A 14,052-nucleotide genomic window follows, 5' to 3' on the forward strand; every position below is an offset into this window, starting at 1 on the left:
GGGGAGGGGGAGTTGACTTGGTTTGTCTCTGGCTTGGAAGCCCCGACGTTGGCACGGAGGCTGCGGCCACCACAGACAAGGAATTAAACCCTCTAGAGTGCAGTTTTTTTCAGCTTGCAACAATCGCTCCGAAGCAAAGGCCCAGTGAGGAGTATCGGACCATGTCATCATGCCTGTTGTGCTTTTCCCAGGAGCTATGTCAATTCCAACATTTAAGCGTCTGTGCAAAGCATTGGGTTGGCTTCTGGGGATGAAAAATTTGAAGAAGTTACCTTCCGTGTTTACCGGGTGATAGGTGGAGAAAATAGACACAGATTTTTAATATGAGAAGATGTAGTAAGTACCAAGAAGAGGCGTGTGATATAGTTATTTTGGAGTGGAATTTACTTAGTTCTTCTGGGTTTGTTGGTAGGTTAAAAAAAAAAAGCCTGATGATTCATATAGTTTTTAGTTTTATATATATTGCTACTTGGGTGAAGTTATTTTTTTCAGTTTTCTCAAGTTAATTTCAAGGACTTCCTAAGAGTCATATCTGAAAAATGTAGTTTTTTTTTTTTTTTTTTTTTTGCTAATGTTCCCTCAATTTTTTTCTTCCTTTTATCATCTCTTTTCTGAATGAAATAATTATATAAAAATTAAGCGCGGACTGTGTGTTGGGCATAGGGGTTACAAAAAAGTTCCTGCTTTCATGGAATTTAATAACTAGTAATGGAGACAACATGCAAATACAAACTAAACCATATATATAGGATAAATAGGAAATAAAGACTGAAAGCATTGGAATTAAGAGGTGGTAAGGAAGGAAGGCTTCCAGTAGAAGATGGGAATTTAGTTGAGAAGAAAAGGAAGTCAGAAGATATAAATGAGAAGGGAGGGAATTTCTAGGCTTACAGGACAACCAAAGAGAATGCCTATGGTGAAGAGATGAATGTCTTGTTTGGAATGGACAGTGACGATATTGTCACTGAATAAATGAGTATGAAGAGTACTTTTTTTTTTTTTTTTTTATTTTATTTAATAGCCTTTTATTTACAGGATATATACATGGGTAACTTTGCAGGATTAACAATTGCCAAACCTCTTGTTCCAATTTTTCACCTCTTACCCCCACCCTCTCCCTGGATGGCAGGATAACCAGTAGATGTTAAATATATTAAAATATAACTTAGATACACAATAAGTATACATGACCAAAACATTATTTTGCTGTACAAAAAGAATCAGACTCTGAATTATTGTACAATTAGCTTGTGAAGGAAATCAAAAGCAGGTGTGCATAAATATAGGGATTGGGAATTCAATGTAATGGTTTTTAGTCATCTCCCAGAGTTCTTTTTCTGGGCATAGCTAGTTCAGTTCATTACTGCTCCATTAGAAATGATTTGGTTGATCTCGTTGCTGAGGATGGCCTGATCCATCAGAACTGGTCATCATCTAGTATTGTTGTTGAAGTATATAATGATCTCCTGGTCCTGCTCATTTCACTCAGCATCAGTTCGTGTAAGTCTCTCCAGGCCTTTCTGAAATCATCCTGTTGGTCATTTTGAAGAGTACTTTTCAGGGAGTTAAGGTGTAAGAAGTAAAACTGAAAGGGGGCCAAGCTATGAAGGGCTCCACCTCTTAACCAATATGGAATCAAGATGGTTTAGGTCATACAGTGTAAAATGCTTGTCTGAGTTTTATTCCTGCTTTGTTTCAGTATTCACAGTGTTTTTAAATCAAATATCTGTATTAGCTGCCTGTCATTTGTTATAGGTGCTGTTCTAGGAGCTGAGGTTGTAAAGGCAAGAAAATGAAATTTTAGATTCCCTACCTTATTGGTACTTGTTCAGTAATAGTGCTCTAAGATTTACAAACCTTTTTTTTTTTTTTTTTTTTTTTGCTGAGGCAATTGGGTTAACCCAAGTGACTTACCAGGGTCACACATCTAGGAAGTGGTAAGTGTCTCAGGTCAGATTTGAACCCAGGTCCTCCAGACTCCAGGGCTGGTACACTATCCACTGGGGCGCCTAGCTGCCCCAGGTTTACAAACTATTTTGCAAAACACAAAACAAAACAAAACTCATCTTATCCTCAACAACCCTAGGACTATTTGGAAGAAGTGATGTGGCCAAGTCATACGATTAGTAAATACATGAAAATTTCCAGCTTTTCCTGACTCTTGCATTCCATCACTCTTATCTGATACATACATGTGTATGTAGCACATACAATCTGCTAGCTGGGCTTTGATGAAAGATAGGAGCAGCTAGATGGTACAGTGAATAGAGTGCTGCCTCCTGAAGTCAGGAGAACGTGAGTTCAAATCCACCCTCAGACACTTAATATTTTCTTACCCTGGGCAAGTCACTTAACCACAATTGCCTCAGCCAAAAAAAAAAAAAAAAAAAACTAGGCTACCAGGTTTAATTGATTCTCTTCAATACTTTTTATATTGGCAACCAATGGCAATTAGTTTTAATAATCTAATGTAGTTTAAGATCTGGTAATTTTTCAGTTTTTGTTCATCATGATCCTTGATATTTTTTACTTTTTTTAAATTTTTTTTAGGTAATTTTGATATTTTCTTGTCTTGTTCTTTCAAGTAACCCCTTAGTATTTTGATAGGAATAACACTAAATCTATATAGGTAATATGGGTTTTATTTCATGGTACAATTCAGCTATGGACAATGAATATTTTCAGTCATTTACTTTTTTGTACAATGTTTCACATTTGTCCTAAAGGCCTCTTGGTCACCTTTCACATTTTAATGTATTTTTTAGTTATTTTTAGTGAAATCTTTTTTTAGTGATTTTTGTCAGTTTACACTGTATCCTAGTAATTTGAGCTAATAATGAAATGTTTTGGTTGAATCTCTAGGGTGCTTTAAGCAAATCATTGTATCTGCAAATAAAGATACTTTTGCATCATACTTTTTTTACTCAATTTTGCCTTATTGATATAGCTAGTATTTCAAGAATAATAGCAAACCATTTCTACTGATACCCTAATATTCCATTACAACCATTTGCCTTAAATTAGTTAGCCACTCCCCATTTAATGGGTACTTTTTTGTTTTTCATTCTTTGCCACTATAAAAACTGCTTAGTTTTTTTTGTGTATAGGGAACTTTTATTCTTTTTTGATCTCTTTAGAATGATCAGAGACCTACTACTTCTGCTGAGGGTAGTGGGTTAAAAGCTGTGTATAGCTGAGTAACTTTTTAGTCAATTTCTAGAATAACTGAAGTAATTCACAAATCTTATCAATACTGCATGAATGTAACTTTTCCTCACAGCCCATCCAACATTTTTTATTTTCCATTTGTGTTAACTTTGCTACCCTGATAGGTGTGAGGAAGAAACTGAGTTACTTTATGTAATGTTCTCTTCTCTAAAGTATAATCGTTCTCTGGGAGCAAATTTCTTGAGGGGCTTTTGGAGGCAGCCTTAGTTTCAGTCCAGTTCAATAATCACCTCAAATGCAGCCAGGAGTTAAAATCCAATCCTTTGTTGTCTCTTTCAAAATAGCCCGGTTAGTTTTCTTAGAGGCCTCTCTCTCTCCTTGGTTCCAAGAGCTCCTGTTGCTAGTCCTTTTGCCTCTGCCAGCTTCAGCCTCTCTAAATCCTGGCTTCTCAATCTCCCCGGGCTCCCAGTGGGCTTGTACTTTTATATATTCTTTTAGAGGTGTGAACTCAAAGGTTGACTCCTTCTCCTAGATTGGGATTGTGGGAGCTGTGACTTGTGAATCTCCTCCACTGAACTTGTGAATCTCCCGGCTGAATCCTGACTTGTGAATCTCCCGGAGTACCTATCAATTCCAGTGACTTAGCACCTTGTAAGAATCCTAAGTGTATCATTTCTTATAACATTATAAAAACCAAAAAAGTTCCATAAAACTGAAACATTTAGATCTTATATGAGTTATTTTATAAACCCAGCATTCTACAACTCTGAAAGAAGCAAAAGGTGCATATCTTCATTTCTTTACTGCAATCATCCTTGATCATAATTATATAGCATCTGGTCTCATTTTTTCTTCTTTCCATTTACATATTTTAATCTGCTACGTGCAGGGAGTTATAATAGATACTAGATATAAAGATGAAATGTGTTTCCCTTCAAGGTTTTTACAATCTTAAAACGGATTGGAGGTGGGAAGAGAGGATAAGGGATTCACATAAATAATAGACAGAATGCTATAAACTGTTGAGGAATCAGGATGGAAAGATCACTTGCCTAGGAGAAGAGATGAGAGAGGAGGTTTAGTAAAACTTAACAGTAGAAGAGCTGTCAACATATTTGGTCCTCATATTGCTCCTTAAGATATGTGCAATTTCAAAGGTTCGTGTATATATGGCAAGTATACTGTGGCTCATTTTCATATAACTGATGCCTACATCTCTTAGGGATATAGGAGTACCCCAGGGGTTTTGGGTGGTCTTTTTCCATTGCCATTGCCTTGTGTTTCCAATGTTAGTGCTCTTTCTATTATTAGGGGCCCATGGTGTATCCTATTTCCAATTAACCACTTTGGGCATCTATTAGCTTTACAAAGAGAAGCAAAAACAAAAGTTCATACATTTCCCCCAATTTGGAGCACATGCCCTAATACCTCCTCAATTTGGGGGGAGAATAAGCTCAAATTTAGTTCAGTTCCTACATAGTATTGGTCCCACCAAGTTCAAATCCAAATGTAGCACTGATGGTGAATGAGTCCTTGTCTCAGCTATTGCTAAACTGGGTTGCAAAGGTTATTTGATTATCATTCTGTGTTCCACATGGCATTGTTGCTGAACTGGCTGCAAATGCCAGATATATGTGAATGGGATAAACTAAGTGAAGACCTCATAAGAATTAACCTTGATCTATGCCCTAAGTTGCAACTTTGCAATCAGTTGAGCTCCAGCTAAAAGCTTCAGGTGTTCAAACATTTCCTTCCTGTTCTCCTCACCTCCAATTAGCATTTAAATACTTAATGTGTAAAGAGTTTATTTACTAGTATTCTTTTGTTTCTGAGACAGATTTCTGAGTTTAGGGTGTAAGCCTAGACTCCTCCAGACAATGGGAGAAAAGATGAGGGGGAGTGGGGAAAGGGCTTCTAGTTAGGGTCTATATAATCTTGTATGTATTTTGCAGTTTGCACTTCTTTACTGTTGACAACCTGTCTGTTAGGAGTTGCCCTTTCTGGGAAGATTGTAATAAATTCTTTTTGCTTTTCTATCTTGAGAGTCTCTGATTTAATTTGGGTTGCGATCATAGATATCCCACACATCAGAAAGTCTAAATACTTGTTCTGATCTTTTGAAACTCAAAAGGTTCTAAGGTCCAATCCCTTCCCCGAGTTGGAAAAGAATAGAGGCAAAAACTAAAGTTTTCACAATTCATGTTAGCCTCATTGGGGAGGTTCTAAGTCTTCTCTTATAATATTGCTTCTCATTTAGCTGCCTTCAGTGAAGAAATCAAACCAATGGCCGAGAAACCAAACAATGCATCCAAAAAGAAAAGTTGAGTTCTTTTGAATATGCCCACCAGAATAGATAACCAGGAAGGTTTCTTCTAACCATACAGTTAGCAAACACAAACTAGTATACAAACGTGTTCATTTTTTACTAAAACACATGTATGGCCATGATTTTGGGGAAATCTCCAAGATTAATACTATCAGATACTCTGTATATGTGCCAATTTCTATTGCATATATAATATAGTCTAACAGAGATACACACATATGTATACATGCACACACTAAATATAATGTAATATTTGTAGCTGGTTATACAAGTGGGTTTGGCTAGATAATCTCTAAAGTCCTTTCCAGCTCTAAATTAAATGTTCTTATATACATTTGTCATTTTATATTTACATTTGCCCCAACTTTAAGCATCAGGCAAAAATTCATTGCTAAATTTTTGCTGATAGATTCTAAAATAATGAACCCTGACTATTAATAATTAACATAAAGTCCTTTAAGTTACAAGTCACCCACTTACTGTTTCAGTTTCCTCATCTGCAAATTGGTGCTATTATCCCATTTTATAGATGAGGAAACCATGAGAAAGGTTCAGTGATTTGCCCTGTGTCACATAGTAAGTCTCAAGTCCAATATTTATGCGCTGTGTGCATATCATTGTGTCAAAATACCAAGATACATTATAAACCCTTTAAAAGCATGTCTTGTATAACTTTTTGTTCCTTACAATAGCATTCTTAAAGCCAGTATTTTTAAATTTAAAATCTGCAGCTTCTTTTTGGTTTCTCATTTCTTTTAATGCTGCCATCATTTCTAAGTTGTATGTAGTGTAGTATATAGTGTATGTAGTATGTAGTGTATTTAATATACACTACATAACTAGTATGTAATTACTGCTCCTACTATATTTTAGCTATCTAAAAGTCTTATTTTTATTGGTTGTCTGTTATAGTGAAATACATATAGTAGGGCACAAGTTTATTGAATTTTTTTTTTTTTTTTTACTCTTAATAATAACAGTTAATTCAACAAACATTCAGAACCTATTAAGTACATGGCTAGTCTAGGGAACAAGTGCAAAAATCAATTAAATGACAAAGATATTTCGTGGCTATGCAGTTTACAATCTAATTGGGAAGATAATACTCATTAGCAAATAACTGCAATACAAAATAGAATGTGAAAAGTACAAAGATAGATATGAGGGAAGGCAGATTATTTTAAACTGGGTGGGCTGAGCATTTTAAATGTGTTAAATAAATTTATCAATGATATTATTGAATGATGAATTCTGCTACAATCAAACATGAAACAAAGTACTCTAAAGGATTTTCTACTCTCAAAAAAATTTAAAATATAGTTTAGATCATAGAATATATGTATGTGTAAATATATATATATTTGTATGTATATCATGTATGTACACACACATAGTAACTTTTTGAAAATATCTTGTACTAATTGACAACCTCAAGATTTTCACAGTATTTTTGAAGTTACCCAAACCAGAGTGTTAGTTTAAGAGAAAGTAGTATTTGACACTGTTAACAATATTGACTTTTGAGCTCTCAAAGCAGCCCTAGGTTTTACTCACAAATTTTTGTTTCTTCTAAAACAAGTGTTGTAGACAAATAATAGCATCCCAAAGGGCACCAGGGTCTTTTCTATTCCATGATATTTTTGCATCCGTGTTTATTTGGATTGATTTCTATTTAGCCTAAATTATGATAACAGCAGTAGTAATTGTTGACATTGTTAAAAAACTTTTTAAAATTCGCAATGACTTCTACATACATTTTCTCAAGGGTTGCCATCTTATTTCATCCATTTTGCATCCTACTTTAGGATGAATACATATATGCACCTGTCACATTTCTAGTGGCTAGTTTAGGTGGTGAAGGCAGAACAATAGGAATAATATATAGTATATAAGAGCTAGAGTAGTTGATGAAGCTAGTATGATGCTAGTTTATATATGGGCTACTCCTTGGGACCTAATTCTGGGGGGAAAATGTAATGAACAAGCCCTTGGGTTTGGGAGGTAAGAGAAAGTTTTTCACTATCAGTTTCAGCTAAGTATTAAATTTTGGTTGATGAGAATGGGTATTTATACAACAGTTTATAAACTGTTATATAAATATATTTCCACTAGTAATGTTTTATTGTGTTTTAAGATTTTTAAAGGCAAAGAAAAAATGAAAGAAGTAAACATGAACTGAAAGCGATTAAATAATATTTATAATAAATAAGATAATAATAAATTTATAATAATTATAATAAATAAGATTATAATAAAACTGGTAGCATAGAAGAGCTGGGAAAATTAAGGAAGAGAAAAAGAAAGTAAATGTAGGTTCTGGGACTAGTTGAAATGTATGGAAAATATTCAAGTTACAGAGTAACTAATTTGCTCTATACCTTCGATGGGTGGGGCATGAGAGGAAACACTTTGTAATCAAATACTTGATATAGTCACCACTATGATAAAAGTGACTTTAAAATGAGAATGACCTAAAAAAAATTTACTTGTCAGGAATTTTTCAGCCAAGGACAAGCTGAATCAGTGAAACTCTTAACAGTCACCACAGACATTATAAAAGATTCACTGAAAACCATTTTTTGTAGGAAGTTTTTTTTTTTTTTTCTTTTAATCATGGGAGAAGAATTACTCAATTTATACATATAGTAAAATTTGTTTATAAATATTAAATTGATTACTGAAATAGAAGTAACAGGAATTTTGAGAGCAAGTGTGTTTGCAAAAGAGATAAAGGGGAAAGATTGGGATAGTTTGGCATATATTCTAGATAGGAAGTGAGTGAGTGCATAGAAATGATGACTGGCTTAATATTCTGCAGAGGAGTCTGTCACAGGCATGAGAACATCCTAAAAATGAAATTGAAAATAAAATTCCATTAAGTAGAAGAATAGGGAGATGCATATAGGAATGCATATGACTGCATGGAAAACTCAATAATTAATTCATGTTTTATGGGATGCATAGAAAATGTAAACAAGGGCAGATATCTGAGGATGAACATGCAAGGCTATCATTGCCCCATTTTAAGACTGGGAAAGCTCAAAATGAGTTAAGACCCTAAATTCAATCAAAATGAGATTTTGGAAGGCAAGTTGGGGGTACAAGGGAACTTAAATGAGGTAGGATCATTGAAGAAAAAAGAAAAATTGGAATTACTGTTTAAGGTGAATAGTAGAATGATGACTTTGGACAAGGAAAAGAAGACTGGATTATTCAACTCTTATTAGCTTCTGTTTTTCTCCCCAAGGAGAATGATTAAAGCAGGAAGGGATTTAAAAAGTAATTTGGTCAAATTATCATTTTACAGCTAAAAGAACTGAGGCCTAGAGAAGTTGGTGACTTTTCCAGTTTTACAAAGAAGGGAAAAAAGTGGCAGAACTGGGTTTTGAATATATATTTCATTCTATTTTGCTACCTCTGTGGACTAGAAGAGTACAACAAAAATGATTAACAAGAAATTGAAACCAATGGTCCCTGAAGAGATAAGGGAACATCCAGTTGCCCACAATAGATTTAAATTTCCCAGCCTAAATGAGCTACATTTTATAGTACTGAAAGAGGCTTAAGCAAACTGTTCTAGCTAAAAGAGTATAGGGTGCCTTAGAGCCCAATCAAAGAAGGGTGTAAGTAGAGCAGCCAGTTAAGAAGCTGAACTGCCCAGCAGGTAAACCAAAGAAAGGGAAAAAAGTTGAAAGATTGGGATATTCACATTTAAACAAATCATTTAAAAAAGAATAATGTAATAACTAGAGGAATCAGGAAAGGCTTTATGTAAGAAGTGGTACCTAAGCTATACTTTAATAGACATTTAAGATTCTCTGAGATGAGGATGGAATACATTCCATATAATCTTTATACTGGGATTTAAAGTTTTAGAAATATTTTTTTCATTCATTGTCTCAAATGACTCTTTCAACAATGCTGTGGGATAAGTAACGCCACCATGCATAGATTATACTATATCTCTTATAACTATATTCCTAGAACCATAAAACTTTAGGATCTTAGAGACTATCTAATCCAATGGTTCCCAAAAAAGTCTTGTTGAAGGGATCTACAAAGCTCAAAGTTATTTTCATAATAATATTCATGTTTTAATTTCTAACATGGTAAATATTGATCTTAAGTAAAAGTTATTTAGGAGTCATTAATAATTTTTAAGAGTGAAAAGGGATTTTAAAAAGTTTGAGAATCACTGAAATAATCCAATCCCATTCCTGTTACAGATGAGGAAACTGAAGTCTTCTTACAGGAAGAGATGAGCTCAAAGTCATTATTATCTCTCTCTTTACTACCTCAATCTGAAGTGATCTTTTTCCTTTGAACTCTGATAATCACTTAATAACGCTACTATTCATACTCTTTACTGCTTTGATTATTTTTTTGATATATCTTTGTCTTCTCTCAATCTAGATTATAAACTATATGATAGAGGCAAACAGGGAAAATATTTATTTCTTCATATTTTTATCTAAAATATAATTATGCAGTGGATTAATATCAACACATGTGCACCAAATAGCATAGCACCCAAATACTTATAGAAAAAGTTAGATGAATTATAGAGAGAAGTATAGAGTAAAATATAAAAATGTAAGCCTTCAGTTGACCTCTGTCAGACGAGATAAATCCAAGCAAAAGATAAAAAAGAAATGAAAGATCTGAACAGAATTTTAGAAAAATTATGTGAAAAATGCTGAAAAGTTGGGTTTCCACAGTATTGCAAGCTTTGATTGAGATTGTGGGTACCACTGACCAATAGGTTTTCAGAATGTGAGAGGTTAAGGAAAATTGGGATTCACAGAACAATTAAGAGATCCATAGAAGTCTTGAGCAAAATTGGGGGGCTAGGAAGGCACAGGTGCATCAGCCAATCAAAAAGAGTCTTGTGGTTTTGAGAAAACCACGAATTTAGGATAATGGCCAATCCAGCCCAAACGAGTTGGAGTTAACCAAATCACTACTGTGCCTGCTTAATGGACTAATCGAATATTAAACAACATACCCCAAAGGAGGAGTTTTCTGCCATTTTTGAGCATGGAATGTATGATGAGGGGGAGGAGTGTATTTTATACACATTAAGGGGAAACATGTAGTGGGCATATCAGAAAGACTGTAAATCGGATAAAATAGACCAATCCATTTTCTGAAGGGAGGAGCTGCTTCACACAAGCAAATATAAAGGTTCCCCTTTTCTGTACTTAGCACTCCCTCTTCCCTAAGAGTGGGGCCCCTTCTGGCCGGAAACATTAAGAAGATTCCTTAAGATTCTTTTTTAATAAATTTTCCTTGATTCCTGATTTTCAGTATTAAGAATGTTATTTTTAATAGTTAGATATGACAGACTTCTAGAGAATACAAAAACTGATCATATACAAATGTAGAAAAGCAGAAATATTAATTCATCTTTTATCAACCATAAGGCAACAAATGATATTCAGTAAAGAATCTTTGAAGCAAAGATTAAAAATTAATTTGAAATAAAATAATCTTAATGAATCAATAGAAACAATAATTAAAGACAAGATACCAAAATTTAGGTAATGTAGTTAAAGCAGTACTTAAAGGAAAATTTATAACTCCAAACATCTATCAATAAAAGAACAAAAGAACTAATCAATAAATTAGACATTCAACTAGAAAAACTAGAAAAATAAAAACTTTCAATCAAAAGCCAAAATTGAAATCTTGAAAGTCGAGAGATTAACAAAGTTGAAAGCAAAAGAATTCAATGAAACTAGAAGTTATTTTTAAAAACCCAATAAAATAGATAACCTTATTAACTAATACATTTGTAAAAAGAAATGAAACCCAAATTATCAGTATCAAAAAAGAAAAAGGCAAATTCATAACCAATGAAGACATAAAAACAATTATTAGGAGAAATTATTATATGTTTATTATATGCCAATAAAATGGACAATCTAAGTAACATGAACAAATATTTACAAAATTTTAAATTATACAGATTAACAGAATAGAAAAACCCTCTTTGAAAAATAACGTTAATAACCATAGAATTCAAAAGGATACAATCTCAAGAACAGATAGACTTACAAGTGAATTCTACCAGGTATTTTAAAAATCTAAAACACAGAAATATTTTTAAAAATAGGAAAGGAAGAGACCTTGTCAAATTCCTTCTGTGACATAAATATAGACTTCATATTGTTCAGGGAGAGTCAAAAGAGAAAAAAAACTATAGACCAATTTCCCTAATAAATGTTAGGGCGAAAGTTTAAATTATATATCAGCATGGAACCCCCTGTGACATATCAAATTTTATGCAGCTATGACTAGACTAGATTTTATATCAAGAATTCAAGACTGGTTCAACATTGCGAAATTTATAAATATAATGAACCATATTAACGAAAATAATAAAACATCATTAGCATAATTATCAATACTGAAAAAATCTGTGAATAAGATTAAATTTCCATTCCTAAATACTAGATAGAAATAAATGAAGTTATAAAATCCAAATATCTATCTAAAATAAAACCAAGTGCCAACTTTTTTATCTGTAATGGAGATAAGCTAGGACCTTTCCATATAGTGCCTGAAGTGTTAGATATAGCAGTAAAACAAAGAAATTGTATTACTACAATAGGCATAAAAATAAGAAAGAAAAAGAAATTTAAGAAAAACATAGGCAAAGAGAAAATAAAAATTTCACTTTCTGCAAATGATACAATGGTTTACTTTAAAGATCCCTAGAAAAATCAACTAAAAATTGAAGCAATTAATAACCAGCAAAATTGCAGTATATAAAATAAATCTACATAAAAAGTTTTCTTAGAAAAAAGCATACAATCCACAATTGCCCCCAAGTTAATGCTTTTTATAGACCCTTTTCAAAGTCAATCTTCCCCAAAAGACTATTTATGCTAATTGCCTCCACTTCCTCTCTTCTCATCTTACTTCACTTCAAAAAACAAAAACAAAACAAAACCAAAAAACCTCTAGAGATTGAAGAGACCTCAGAAACTTTTTAGTTCAAGTCCCTCATTTTCTGAAAAAGAAACTGAATCCCAGAAAGGGATTTTATTCAAGGTCAAATGCTTATTAACAAAAGCGTGATTTGAATTTAGCTCCTCTCTAGATTCCTAGAGACTTCTGAACCTATTGAAATCTTATTCCCATCTTATTTACTCAATTAAAACTGTTCAATGTTTCATAATTCAGGAAAACCCTCTAAAGGTATCGTAAATTTATAAGTCGCAAATGATAAAATTGTCCATTTGAAACAAAATTAATATATATTTGCTAGACATCAACATGAGGCATTTTGTTTAGCAAAGTCTGATACACATTCCTGAGGTTAAAATGACTTCTGCAGGTCTATAGGCAGTTCCATCTGATGTAAAAAAGAAAACACTTATAAAATGACTATGTCATTGGAAATTGTTCTCTAATATTGCAGGATCTAAAAATACACAAGGGAAATCAGCATTAAATTTAAAGGTATTTGTGCTGGGTGACCCACAGAAATAGAGACTGCCAAATAGGCAGGAAGCAGTAAGAATATGGGTAAGTACAACATAAAGAAACATTTTCATTGTTCTTTGAAATGTTACCGTAGTGCTAACATTCAAAGAGAGCTCTAAAAATGGTTCCTATAATTAAAAAAACACATTTTTTTCAGAGCATCTCAAACAATAATAGTATGCCAATAATTAGCATATCCTCACCAATTAGCATTAGAGATTTGGAATCCTCAAAATTTGAGTTTTGAATAATGACACTTCTGTTTGCAAAGCTACGTTTATTCCTTTGTAGAACAAATAATACCTTGATCTGAAAAGAGTAAGACTGTTTTCTTTGTGAAGATAAACTTATGTTTGTTTTGGGACTTCTTGGATAACTTACATCTTTGGAGGGAGAAAAGAAGTAGGTGCTTCAGGAAAAATGACATTATCTTGAAACTATGGGGAAATGCTTAGCTTCCTTGGCAAGGTTTCTTTTTTGAGAGACCCTTTTAGTACCTTGTTTAATATTATGTTTCTGCATAGTAATAATAAGCACTTAATTCCTCAAACATTTATTATGCACTCTATGTATAAAAGGAACTGTGATAGTTGCCACTTAGAATACACAGTTTCTGATCTCAAGAGCAGGAGATAAGACAATTGTAACACAAAGCAGGATGTATTTTGTATTATAGAAGAAACATAAATTGAGAACTACAGAGGTTACAGAATTGAGGTAATATGTGATTATATATAATTATTACTATTAGTCGTGTCGGGAGAAAGTTCATAAAGAATTGACATGTGAACTAGGCTTTGAAGGATCAGTAAGTTTTTGAGGCACAAGACAAATATTGTAATGTGATTTGCCTAAAAGATAAATGTTGAGGAGTAGTTCAAGGGGATAATAAAAGATAGATTGAGGCAAAACTTTAAATGCCAACCCAAGGAATTTGGATTTATTTGTTGGTCAGTAGAGAACTTTTGAAGGTTTCTAAGTTGTGAAGTTATGAGAACAGAGTTATACATTAAGAAGATTAATCAGTTAGCAATATACAGAGGCATGGTTGCTGTCAGTTAGAGACA

This window comes from Sarcophilus harrisii, chromosome 1 (assembly GCF_902635505.1).
Source record: "Sarcophilus harrisii chromosome 1, mSarHar1.11, whole genome shotgun sequence".
Classification (NCBI taxonomy): domain Eukaryota; kingdom Metazoa; phylum Chordata; class Mammalia; order Dasyuromorphia; family Dasyuridae; genus Sarcophilus; species Sarcophilus harrisii.